We start from the raw sequence: 12352 nt of genomic DNA, 5'->3' as shown, positions 1-12352 counted from the left end.
TGTGGACGGAACAGGCTGGTGAATTGGACAGAACAGTAAGAGATGCCTTGACCCTACATAATTATTATAACTTACGTCAGTTTTCTGGCGTGAGTGAAAATTTGATAAGTTGAAATCTACGCCCATTTCTAACTTTTGTAGATCTCCATTCTGGCGCAGGACATGCACTTGATTTGTGTCTCAGGTTTGAGCTTCTTCAGAAATTACTCTATGCCAGTTGTACGCTCTACGCCTTTGTTAAGGCCAGTCTTTAAGGTGCCAGTGTTAAAAAAAAAATCCATCCCATTGATTCCAAAGTTTGGACACTTTTCCAGATGCAAATCGTGAATACTTTAATAACATCATTATCATTTACACATTGTGGGGAAGGTAGCTCAATAGAAGCACTGGTGTGATGCCAACCAGGCAGAGGAAGGGACAAAAACCTTGCAGCAAAACGGTTTATTTAAGAAAAACAGCAAAATCAATAAACCTTTACGTCAGGCATAAAAATGAGTAAAATAAAGGAGCCACATTGTGGCTCAGTGGTTAGCATTGTAGCCTTGCAGCGCTGGAGTCCTGGTGTTCAAATCCCGCCAAGGGAAAAAAAAAAAAAAAACAGCTGCAAGGAGTTTGTATGTTCTCCCCGTGTTTGCATGGATTTCCATCCCATATTCCAAAAAGACTTACTGATAGGGAAAAATGTACATTGTGAGCTTTATGTAGTGCTTACAATCTACAAAGAAAAAAAAATGAGTAAAATAAGACAGCCTTAGCTTCAGGCAAAATAATGTCAAAACAAAATCCTGCTCATCTGAGTGCTAACTAAACAGAAAATACTAACTGCACATGTGGCTTACTACCAGCCACACAAATCCACCAAAAAAACACGGTACTGTATCATAAACCTCTCAGTGTCAGGACAGAACCAGGCACTTCCTCCAGTAACTAACCTCAGGACCCACACCTGGGGCTGATACCTATTCCAGACCCACACTGGGCCACACATGAGTCAGGAATCTGGGGCTGAAATAGCGGGACTTCAACACTTTGCCTTCCACCTTCTCACAACATGAAAACACTTTAAGTTATTTTATAGGTACATTTTTTCACCAGTTGGGGCCATTCCCTACAAGCTACCTATAGACAAACCTATGCTTATTGGTAAATTCAGCTCTGTGTACATGCTTTACTACAGCCATACAGCTTTGAACATTATATCAGAGACACTACACAATACACATTTCCCCATCCTCTTCAGGCTGATCCCTTCTCTTATAAACCTTCCATTCCCTTGCCTCCGTATTGCATACATAATACATTTTATACACTAAATATTTTTTCTTCTTCCTAAGCTGTATTAGGATTACAAAGGTAATTCTACAATACAATAGACGTTTTAGCACAATAAGCGTGGCAAGGAAACATTTACAATATACAATACGTTTTTGCTCTGAATAAAAGTGGCAGCTGATTTGAGCTTTACAGATTACATACACTATGCATCCAGCTTGTTTGGTTATCCCGGGGACTGTATACTCATTATGGCTTAAGGTTCTCTTTGCAATTTGTTTTAAATCTACAATGAGTCCTGACGGCATCAAGAGTGAGATTTTAACAATAGCCTTCCCTTGTCTGAGAATCAATTACTTGCCATTTCAATTTGATCCACAAACAGTGTGAAGCCTTTGATTAATTTCCCATTGTTCAGGTTGGCTACAAAACCCATTTCACCTCATTTTTTAAATATTTTCTGTAGATGAACTACATTCAAATGATGTGCAAACATTTCAAAATCCCATTGTACTATAGGAGTCATCTGTGTAAATGGTTTAATTCCCAGAGTAAGATAAAACTGTTCTGAAAAGAGAAAGAAAAAAAAAAGTTTAATATTATATCGAGCCACTCAAATACAACTAAAAGCATAAATGATTGTAATGTCTAAAGCGGAATTACTTTCCACATTACTTGTGGAAAATGAAAAGTCCTATTTATTGGAAGTGACACTGTCGCAGCGCTGACTTCCCCACCCACCAGCTGTTTGTCAAAGATAATTTATTACTTACAGCTTAAAAGAAAGTCAAAATTTTAGAATAATAAGAAAAGTTGATTATCTAAGTACCACGGAGGTTAAAATTATTTCAGAAATGACAAGATAAAAGTATGAGATAGAAAAAAAATGAAAGCTTAATACACCTAATAAAGTTGTAGTAAATGAGGTGGTGACATTATTACATAAAGTCCTGCTAATTCATTATTGATCAAATGAAATCCAATAAAAAGTTGATATATGATAAAATAGGCTTTTAAATGTTTTGGGATTTTTTTTCTTTAAATTTACTTAAGCCCAATGGACATGACATATTATAGATTATTACAATCTCCATGTTTGACAGAGCCTTAATAAAGTGTTCATAAACCTCTAAGTAGCCTCTAGTATCCCGTTGTGTGTCTCAATATCATACATATCTTCAGAGGTATTTTGTATGAATCCAACAGAATAAAAAGGTGCCATGCTTTACAGGAGAACATATTGCTAAGCTACAGTGTTTAAGTAATGTGACACAATATGAAGGCAACGTGCTTCTGGCTCAGTACTATAAAGTCTCATGTTCTTCACATGCATCCATACAAACTCCATGTACAGGACTCTGTCATATGTGTGAAGCCTTACTCATTTATAGAAGTGTCCTTCCTTATATTTCCTTTTAGTTGGACTTGTTCTGATACTATATGTGCTTCATGAGATGATCAGTTTCTGTACCTTTGTTTTGAACATGAGACAGTACGTTGACCTGAGACATTGCAACAGAGTGAATGAATGGATCATTTATATGGAGTACTCCCTCAATGTTGTTTCTGCTCAGATCTTTAGAGGAGCTTTGCCCTGGGGTTCCTATACCAAAGATCTATTGACATGTTGTCAAAGTTGTCTAGCACCAATGCCACTACACAGGAAGACATGACCTGTGGCCTGGTTCATCTCATTATGCCCTGCTGCACTACCATACATGTTGCTACAGCTGCCTAGTGTCTACCACCTCTTCTGCTACTCAGGCAGAAATGTCCAGCATCCTGGTCCATCAAGTTTTTCCTCACTGTACTGCCACACATGTTGTCAAAGCTGTCTAGGGCCTACTAGAGATGAGCGAACACTGTTTTGATCAGCCGATCCGAACAGCACGCTCCCATAGAAATTAATGGAAGCACCTGTGATGCTGACTTTGCCTACCACAACTGCCACCCCTGTTCTAAAACAATTTAAGGTGTGGTTCATATTGAAGTTGTTCAACCAAAAACAAATCTTACCACCTAACCAGAAATAAAATCTTGAGAGGTTTGCTTATTTCTAATTGAGACCCTGGGAAGGTATAGCAAAAATAAATAACTCATACTCAACTTTCTTTTTCTTTTCTCTCTGAGGTTTTTCCATGTCATTTTGTGTTTTTTCTTTAAGACATGATGTTGAAAGCTGAGAGTTGAAGCAAGTTGAGTAAAACTTTGTTAATTTTGCTTATTTTTCTTGAGCCTCCACTTATTATACACTGGGGTCAAAGACGCTCCCAACGTATAATAATGGCGATTCCGGTTCATGCCAAACAAAAGAAATCAGAGGGTCGAAGCTCACAAATATTTGTCTACATAAATCTTGTGAGGTTTGCTGATCTCTTGAAGAGACGCCAGAGTATAATAACAGTTAATAGGTGAACTTCAAAAATTTCAGGTTCGGATGGACCTATATTTTTGTGACAGCTCACAACAAACCCAGCTCTTTATAGTTGACACAACCCTAATGGTGTCCAATGACCAAACTTAAAAGTAAACTATTGTATTTTTTTATATACAAACCATTTCTAATCTTTAGATTATGTTGAGCTATTTAATCGTCCCTATGAAATAATTTAACAAAGACACTTTAAATGTGACTTGCAGATGTTCAGTGTCAGGCGTGAAACTTTATTAACTGGTATAATCATGATTACCAAGACAACAAAAACTGCCTTCCAATAAGACAATGTTCACCCGCCAAGTGAATGTACTTAGTATCTTTAGCTAATTTTCTTAATTGCATTGACCTATGTTGAAATAATTTATGGAAAAATAATTTTTATATTCAATTACTTATGCAAAGATTACCATAAAAGTTGAATAAGTGATCAGAAGATGAGTGGACAGGTGTATTGGATGACAGAGGTCATGCTGGAAATTATGCACTAATTATGAAATCTTTCAGAACAGTCTGAAAATAGATAAAAGAGTTTAGCTTATAGTATCTGATCATGCTCTGCCTGGACTATGCCTGGAGGTTATCTAGGGTATATTTTTTTAAAAAAATAAAAACATTTTTTTCAGATGACTTTACGACTACTTTTATTTAACCTCTTCCCGTTCTGTCCTGAACTATTACCTCGCACTGAATGTATAGTTAACATATGAGCTTCATAACAATATGGCACATTCAATCTGCAGGCACAGGGGTCATGCTTGCGGCATGACGTCTGGGTTTTGGCCGAGACCTGGGACTAGCTGCTGGAGTTGGAAAATACTTATACAACAGCATCTTAACCCCCCCGATGCAAAGATCAATAGCAATCTGACTGCTTAAGGGATAAGATTTAACCCCCTGGCACTCCCAGTGATGAATTTGCGGGGTTTGAGAGGTTGCCATGGCAGTCAAGAGGTCAAGCAACTGCAACTGCTTGACTGGCTATTGCACATAGGGAGACTATTTCTATTGTATTGCCATACAATGTATTCAAAAACTAAAGTATAAACAAAAAATAAAAAGGTGAAAAAACAACTTTTTGATTAAAAAATGCATAATGTAAACAAAGTAGAATAAAGAAACATGTTAGATATCCGTATTTGTGTATCAGTCTGTGTTGTGAATAATGTAAAAATATACATAGTGTAATGAGAAATTAATGTAACAACCTATCACAATTTCTAACATAAACCCTTAACCCTCCTCTGTCCTCGCTCCCACATTTCCCCACATGATAGGATGTCATCTCATGCTAACTTTATAGGTCCAAGCTCCATCCACATGTTAAATGACACGACTGTTGACGGCTCATAAAGTTTATGTTTATGTAATGACAGTCACCTCTATTACAAAAGTGTCTGACCTCTGCATAAGCAATGCCGCCCCTGTTACCTCTTGTGTCACCCCCTCTACCTCATAGATTGTAAGCTCTTGTGAGCAGGGCCCTCAGTCCCATTGTGCGAAATGACTTTCTTTGTAATGTATCTTTCTGTCTGTATTTGAACCCTACAAATTGTACAGCGCTGCGGAATATGTTGGCGCTATATAAATAAAATGTATTATTATTATTAATGTATTTTGATCAGCTCACTTATCTCCAAAAATAGCACTAAAACGTAGAGATGAGCGAGTAGTATTCGATCGAATAGGTATTCGATTGAATACTACGGTATTCAAAATATTTGTACTCGATCGAATACAGTGTATAGCATTCAGCAAATCAACGCTGGTTCTGTAACAGGCTCGTCCTTGCTAGGAGCTGGCAGCTTGCTGTTACAAGGGAGCTGACTTTTTCTCATAGGAATGACTTGACCAGCATTGATTGGCCAGTGTACAGCATTTGGCCAATCAACGCTGGTTCTGCCGGAGGCTTGTCTGTGAGGAGGCGGAGTCTAAGATCGGACCAGAGCAGTCTCCATTGTTCCTCCTGCTATTCCTGGACTTGGTGACTTTCCTTTAGTCGAATAGTGGTTTCCCCTGAAACGAGCATTTTTTCCCATAGACTATAATGGGATTCGATATTCGATCGAGTAGTCGAATATTGAGGCTCTACTCGAAATGAATATTGAATCTTGAATATTTCACTGTTCGCTCATCTCTACTAAAAAGTGATAAAAAAGTCATACATACCAAAAATTGGTACCAAAAACTACAACTAAACCCCCAAATAAAGAACCATTTTATATATCTGTCAACTAAATAATAAAGATGTTCTAGGCATCAGAATATGCAGAACCCAGGGAAATCGTTAATTTTCTAAAATCATTTTATTGGTAAACGCGGTAAAAACATAATATAAATATATCACAGTAATCGTAATTACTTGCCAAAGTACAAAAAAGTACAACTCTTCATGCAAAGAATAAGCCTTTACTTAGCTATGTCGACGGAAAAAACGAAAATATGAAAAAAGTTGCCGAGCCTTAACCCTTTAGAGACCACTGACATACTATTACACCCTGGCTGCCTGATACTTGACCCAGTTGATAGAAGTATGTCCTCGGTTGGCTGCCTTGGTGATCAAGGTACTGATACTTGCCTGCATTCTCTTAGTAAAATGCAGGAGTTCATGTATCCTCTAAGGCAGGGGCGAGCAATTAATTTTCCCATGGGGCCACATGAGAAATTGTAATGGTTCTAGAGGGCCATGCGCACAGCAGCAAATTTAGCTCCACTCACTTCTCCACTGACTCCACCCATTCTCAATCATTTTTCCATGTGCCCCACAAAGTGAAATCCTCCTACAGTCACCCTAACATTATACACCCCACATTATAACGTTTCCCTCCAAATGTCCCTCACCCTATCCTGGTGCCCCAGTATAAACTAGCAGACACTAGAGGGGACATTAAAATGGAGCAGCTCCATCTACCCCCATGGTTTAATATCCTCCTCCAGCTGCCCCAGTTTAATGTCACCCTCCATCTGCCCCCTAGTTTAATGTCCCCCCTACATGTGCATTAAGTTTAACTGCCCCCCTACATCTGCCCCTAGTTCCCCCCTCTTGCTCACACATGCTGTCTCTTCTCTCTTTATCATCCAGCAGCCCCCATTGCCGGCAGGTTGCATCAAGCACACAGTCCCATGTGGCTCCGACAACTAACCAGTCATAGCCTATCCTGGTGATAGACTGTGATGACATCATCACAGGTCCTTGAACATCTGCCCCCTAGTAGTTTAATGTCCCCCCTCCATGTGCATTCAGTTTAACTGCCCCCTACATCTGCCCCTAGTCCTCCCTCTTGCTCACACATGCTGTCTCTTCTCTCTTTATCATCCAGTAGCCTCCATTGCTGGCAGCTTGCATCAGGCACACAGTCCCGTGTGGCTCCGCCCACTAACGAGTCATAGCCTATCCTGAGGATAGGCTGGATGACATCATCATAGGTCCTTGAAAAAACTTCAACTAGCTATGCGGGCTGGATAGAAGCAGTCAGAGGGCCGGATGTGGCCCGCGGGCCGCACATTGTCCAGGTCTGCTCTAAGGGTATGGGTGATAAAAAAGAGTTGCTACTGTTCTTCTCTGTGAAAAATCCATCCTGAAAGGTGAAGGGCTTGTTTAGTATAGAACAAGACTTAGAACGCAGTTGAGAAGAGAGGTCATCTTCTAGTTGTTATTTTTTTGCCTATTCTTAGAGAAGCCCTTTGAACTATCCTTTAACTACTTGCAAATATAAGAATGTTAAAAATTTCCAGTTTCTTGTCTCACCAAAGCCTTATTTCTATTTTCAGTAGTCGCTAGAGTTGTTATTTTCTGTCATTTCATGTTTCCTACTTTTTATTATGTTCTTCCCTGAGCACATTTTATGCATAGTGTTACCAAGTTTTTAGTCTCCTGTAGCTATATTGAGGTCAGTTAGCATTGTGTGTTTGTGCATTACATATAGTAGCAGGTTAACCATTTAAATGTCTGTTACATACTTGACCGTTGACCCTCAAGAACACGTCTGTCTTCAGGACAAAAGTGTATCATTATACTGAGGACCTCCTGCTATAGTTTGAGAGAGCATATTGTATGATATAAAAGTGGTGCACATCCTAATTCTCACAATTCCTACTTGCTAATGATGAACACACAAATGAGTGACTTTAGCTTAATGAAGATATTATCTGTGTACACAGCTGTCAGACGTATAAGATCACCCGCCAGTATTACATTACCAGATACTTCCCTCAGCCAATGTTTCCTTCAGCGTACAGATGTACGAATTCACACTACAGTGTTTGCCAAGAGTTACTAAAATGTCATGACTATTCTATAAAATCAATGGAAGTCATATAATTAAAAGAGAAAAATAGTAATGGAAGAAAATTAAGACATAATTAAAAACAGTAATAGAGGGTAATGCTAGGAAATTGTGTGAATCTTATATTTGACAGCTTACTGAGGGTTCCCTGTTCTCTTTTAAACCAATAAGGAGCAAACACTGTATAAACTTATAACAATTTCTAAAATAGATCCAGTTTTTTCATTTGCATTCGGCTTCCTTTGTACTTCCAGCATTTTCCTCGTAAATGATACGCTGCACAGTAAATACAGCATCTACTCGTATTTTAGCATTTCTTGCATTATTCTTTGAAATGATGTGCTGTACAGGCAAGACCTGATCTATCCCAGCCACACTTACAATATACAGTTACACATATCTACACAGATAATCCTTTAATAGTCCCACCATGGGGAAATTCAGTGTGTTACAGCAGCCTGGATAATACAATAATAATACAAAAATACAATATACAAAATCTCAGATAAAAGATAAAGGAAAGAAGATAGTAGAAGGGATATCACAACTTCAGGATCTTTCAGTTCTCTGTATGGAATGATCTTCGCTTAGCTCGATGTTGGTTGTACAGCATAACTGCAATGGAAAGGAAAGACTTCCGAGAATGCGCCTTCTCACAGTGAAGCAGTCGGTCACTGACAATACTGCCTAGTGCTATCACAGTCTCATACATGGGATGGGAGTTATTCTTCAGCATGGCGCTCACCATGGACAGCATTCTTCAGTCACCCACCACCTGTACTGGGTCCAGAGGGGTCCTCAGGACAGAGCTGGCCCTTCTAACCAGCCTGTCAAGTTTATTTCTGTTCCTGGCTGGTATGCTACTTCCCCAGCAGACCACTCTGAAGAATATAGCTGATGCCACTACAGAGCTGAAAAAGACCCTAAGAAGTGCCCCCTGGACTCCAAAGGCCTTCAGCCTCCTGAGCAGGTAGAGTCTGCTGTGACCCTTTCTGTGCAGCGCATCCAGGTGATCAGCCCAGTCCAGCTTATTATTGAGGAGCACACCCAGGTACTTATAGGTGTTGACTATCTCAATGCCTGTTCCCTGGATGTCTACTGGTTTTGGAGCACATCTCCGCTTACTAAAGTCCACCACCATCATATCTTTTAAAGGGGTTTTCCAATGAACCATGTAGTAAATTAAAAGCTAAACATTTTTGAAAATTTAAGTAATTAATAATTGACAGCGGTGACAGAATGTTCACCTATTAGTTGCCAATAAATATCACCATTACTGTAGGATCTTTCTATGGTCTGGTACCCGTTACAAACCCAACAATGATTTTCTTATTGTGGCCGGATAATCTTCATGTGCATGCACTGTCCCTGCCTGATAGAACAGACAAGCCCCAGACCGGAGAAAGTTCCTGCATTCATAGTTAATTGGCAACTGTTCAAGGCACAAGACTGTCACTACTGAGATATTTAGAAAATCTTTAAAAATGTAAATTAATTATATTTTAAAAAATGTTTAGTTTTTTTTATCTAATAATTCCCTCAGACTTCTACCTAAAATTGTGAAAAATTGCTGGACTTGAACCATTGGTTGTTGTATTAAATGAATGTTTCTCTACTATGTAACTATGTGCATTATATGGTTGATATGCTTTATTATTAATGCTATTAGGGTTGCCATTTTAACCTGTGCTATAAGGTAAGTTTCAGGCACCGATTAAATGGATTGATTTAAATTCATATGGAAATTTTCCAGTTGAATCCAATGTGTGCAAAACTAAAGTAAATCATTTTTTTTATTTTGTATTTAAATTCTAGCACAAGATAATGCAAAAAGGTCACGTTGTTCAAGAGGCTAATATGAAATCTTAAAAGTTCAGAAGCAGCAGCGGCAGCCAGAGCGTATACAGAAATCTCTCCCACACAAGCTTTAATTCACAAACAGCAGGATACAAGTCTTCACGGAAAATTGTAGTATGGTGGGTGATATAGAGAAACAGCAGGAGAGCTTGTAAGTTGTTAGAGGACAGGCCTTCTGGACCAAGTGCTCCACTTATGTGGATGGAAAGAAAGAATAAAGAACTGTGGATTCAGATGGCGGAAATAATTGACTAACTTCAGTACAGGGCTGGGGAACCCCCATTCATGGAATAAGTGGGGGTCCTAAAGGTGGGACACACATCTGAGAAATTTAGAATATAGCCTGTTCAAAGGTCATATATTTCATTTAGGAATAACCCTTTATCTGGCCCTGTATTTTATTCTGATTTATATTCCTAGTAAACCCAGGGGAAGCTAAAGGGAATAAAGTGAGAGTAAAGAAAAAGCGAGTGTAATAAAGAAGAAAGAGAAAGGTGGGGAAGAGATATAATATACGTGGTTTTGGATTAATTCTTCATATGGAATGCTAGTTCTCTTGAGGTTATATTACTTACAGCTTACATATATTACTGTAGCTATTCTGTAGTTTATAAGACAAGTCCTACGCAGAGAAAGAAGATGCTTGATCAGCATGGATTTCTCTAGGAAGTTTAAGTCAAAACAGAATCTTAAATATTAAAGAAGGCCAAGGATCAGAATGGGTCATAAGTTTTAATGCGGGTAGGCAAAGGACAGTCTTGGCAGGTCAAGCTGTCTCTCCTCTGCCATCAGATGCCATTAATCCAGTAGAAGCAGGTCAAGCAGGTCACAAAGGAAGCCGCCTCAGGCCAAGAAGAAGGCACACAAAAGGCTTGTTCCCATGTCAGAAAGAATGACCATGCATATGGATTTGAGTTGTGCAGTTAGATGGGAATAGACAGGTCTCAGCAAACTGAAAATAAAAACTGCTGTAGCCAAAGGTTAAAAAAGTAGAAAATATTATCTGCACGGTAATGAAATGTGTTTACTGCAAGTTATGTACAGTCTTATAGATAAAATAGATAGATAGATAGATAGATAGATAGATAGATAGATGATAGGAGATAGATAGATAGATAGATAGATAGATAGATGATAGGAGATAGATAGATAGATAGATAGATAGATAGATAGATAGATAGATAGGTAGATAGGACCAGACATATTTTCGGGTTTTTTGTATGTACGGTTTTGAGGGCTGTAACATTTTTATCTTTTGCGTTATTCAACTAATTTGTCCATCTATTTTTGGACCAGCGATCTGTGCAGGTAAGTGTTAGCTACTAGAGATGTTAGCTAGTCTCCCATTAGAATGAATGGACGCAGCCATTGCGCAGGGGGTTAAGTAGACGGACGCCGGCACAGGCTTTGTGCCAGCTGTATCCATTAATTCCTATGGGACCTAGCTAACATTGTTATCTTTTCCCACAATGCTTGGCCAGTAGCAAAACATTGTGGGAAATAACCTCCGACCTCGATCCCGCCTACTTCATTAGTCCTTCATTCTGTGTCGCAGGACTCTGATCGCTTTTCCATCTTACGCTATATTTTCAAGCCTAATATAAACATGGACTTTCATCGCTTTTCCAACTTTTAACTAGCAGCCTATGGGTTCAAGCGGCATACACTACGGGGCGTCATCATCTCAATTTGACAAATTTTAGGACTTTGATCGTTCTTCCATTTGACTCTTCATGTGCAATTGCAATAATTTCTGGGAGAAATAGTAAATTTCAGGAGCGCCAACACTTAGAGCCATGACTGTAGGTGATTCTACAATTTCTCAATAAACCTCAATTATTGAGTTTTTGAGTTACCTTTTGTGTAAATTGACATTTTATTCATATGCAAATGAGGTGAAAAGTACTTTGATCTGGAATCTTGAGTTTAGATTAAAGCCCAGAATATCTAAGACATTTCCCAAAAGCACTTTTCTTCTTATTTGCATGTTAATAGATTGCAGATTGGCATGGAAATGGGGTTGAAAGCTGAATAAGGGCTCATTCACACGGGGCAAGAGGGGGCGGATTTTGACGCCGAATCCACCTCAAAATCTATGTAGACTGCTAGCGTCCTTTTTTCCATGAGCGCTTTGTTCCCACTCACAGAAAAAAAAAACAAGCTGCCCTTTCTTCAGGCAGATTCCGTGGCTGATTCAGCCGAGACATCCACCTTGCGACAGAACCCTCTGGACTAGGCCCATTCATTTGGGCCTACTCCGGAGCGGGAAGCTGCAATTGTCACTGTTTCTTATTATGACGTGGCTTCCCGCATCACAATCAGGACCAAAATACGCGGTCCCTAGCCCTGTGTGAACTAGCCTTAATAGAGGCATATTTGGAACCTGTATTATTACCTCTACAAGGTATTATGATTAGGATTATGACATATTTATTGCTTTTAAGGTACATATACAACTATTGCTTTAGTCATGTCGCAATAGCCAATACAAATTTCCCTTCTT

This window comes from Leptodactylus fuscus, chromosome 7, assembly GCF_031893055.1.
Source record: "Leptodactylus fuscus isolate aLepFus1 chromosome 7, aLepFus1.hap2, whole genome shotgun sequence".
Taxonomy (NCBI): Eukaryota; Metazoa; Chordata; class Amphibia; order Anura; family Leptodactylidae; genus Leptodactylus; species Leptodactylus fuscus.
This window is presented reverse-complemented; position numbering follows the sequence as displayed.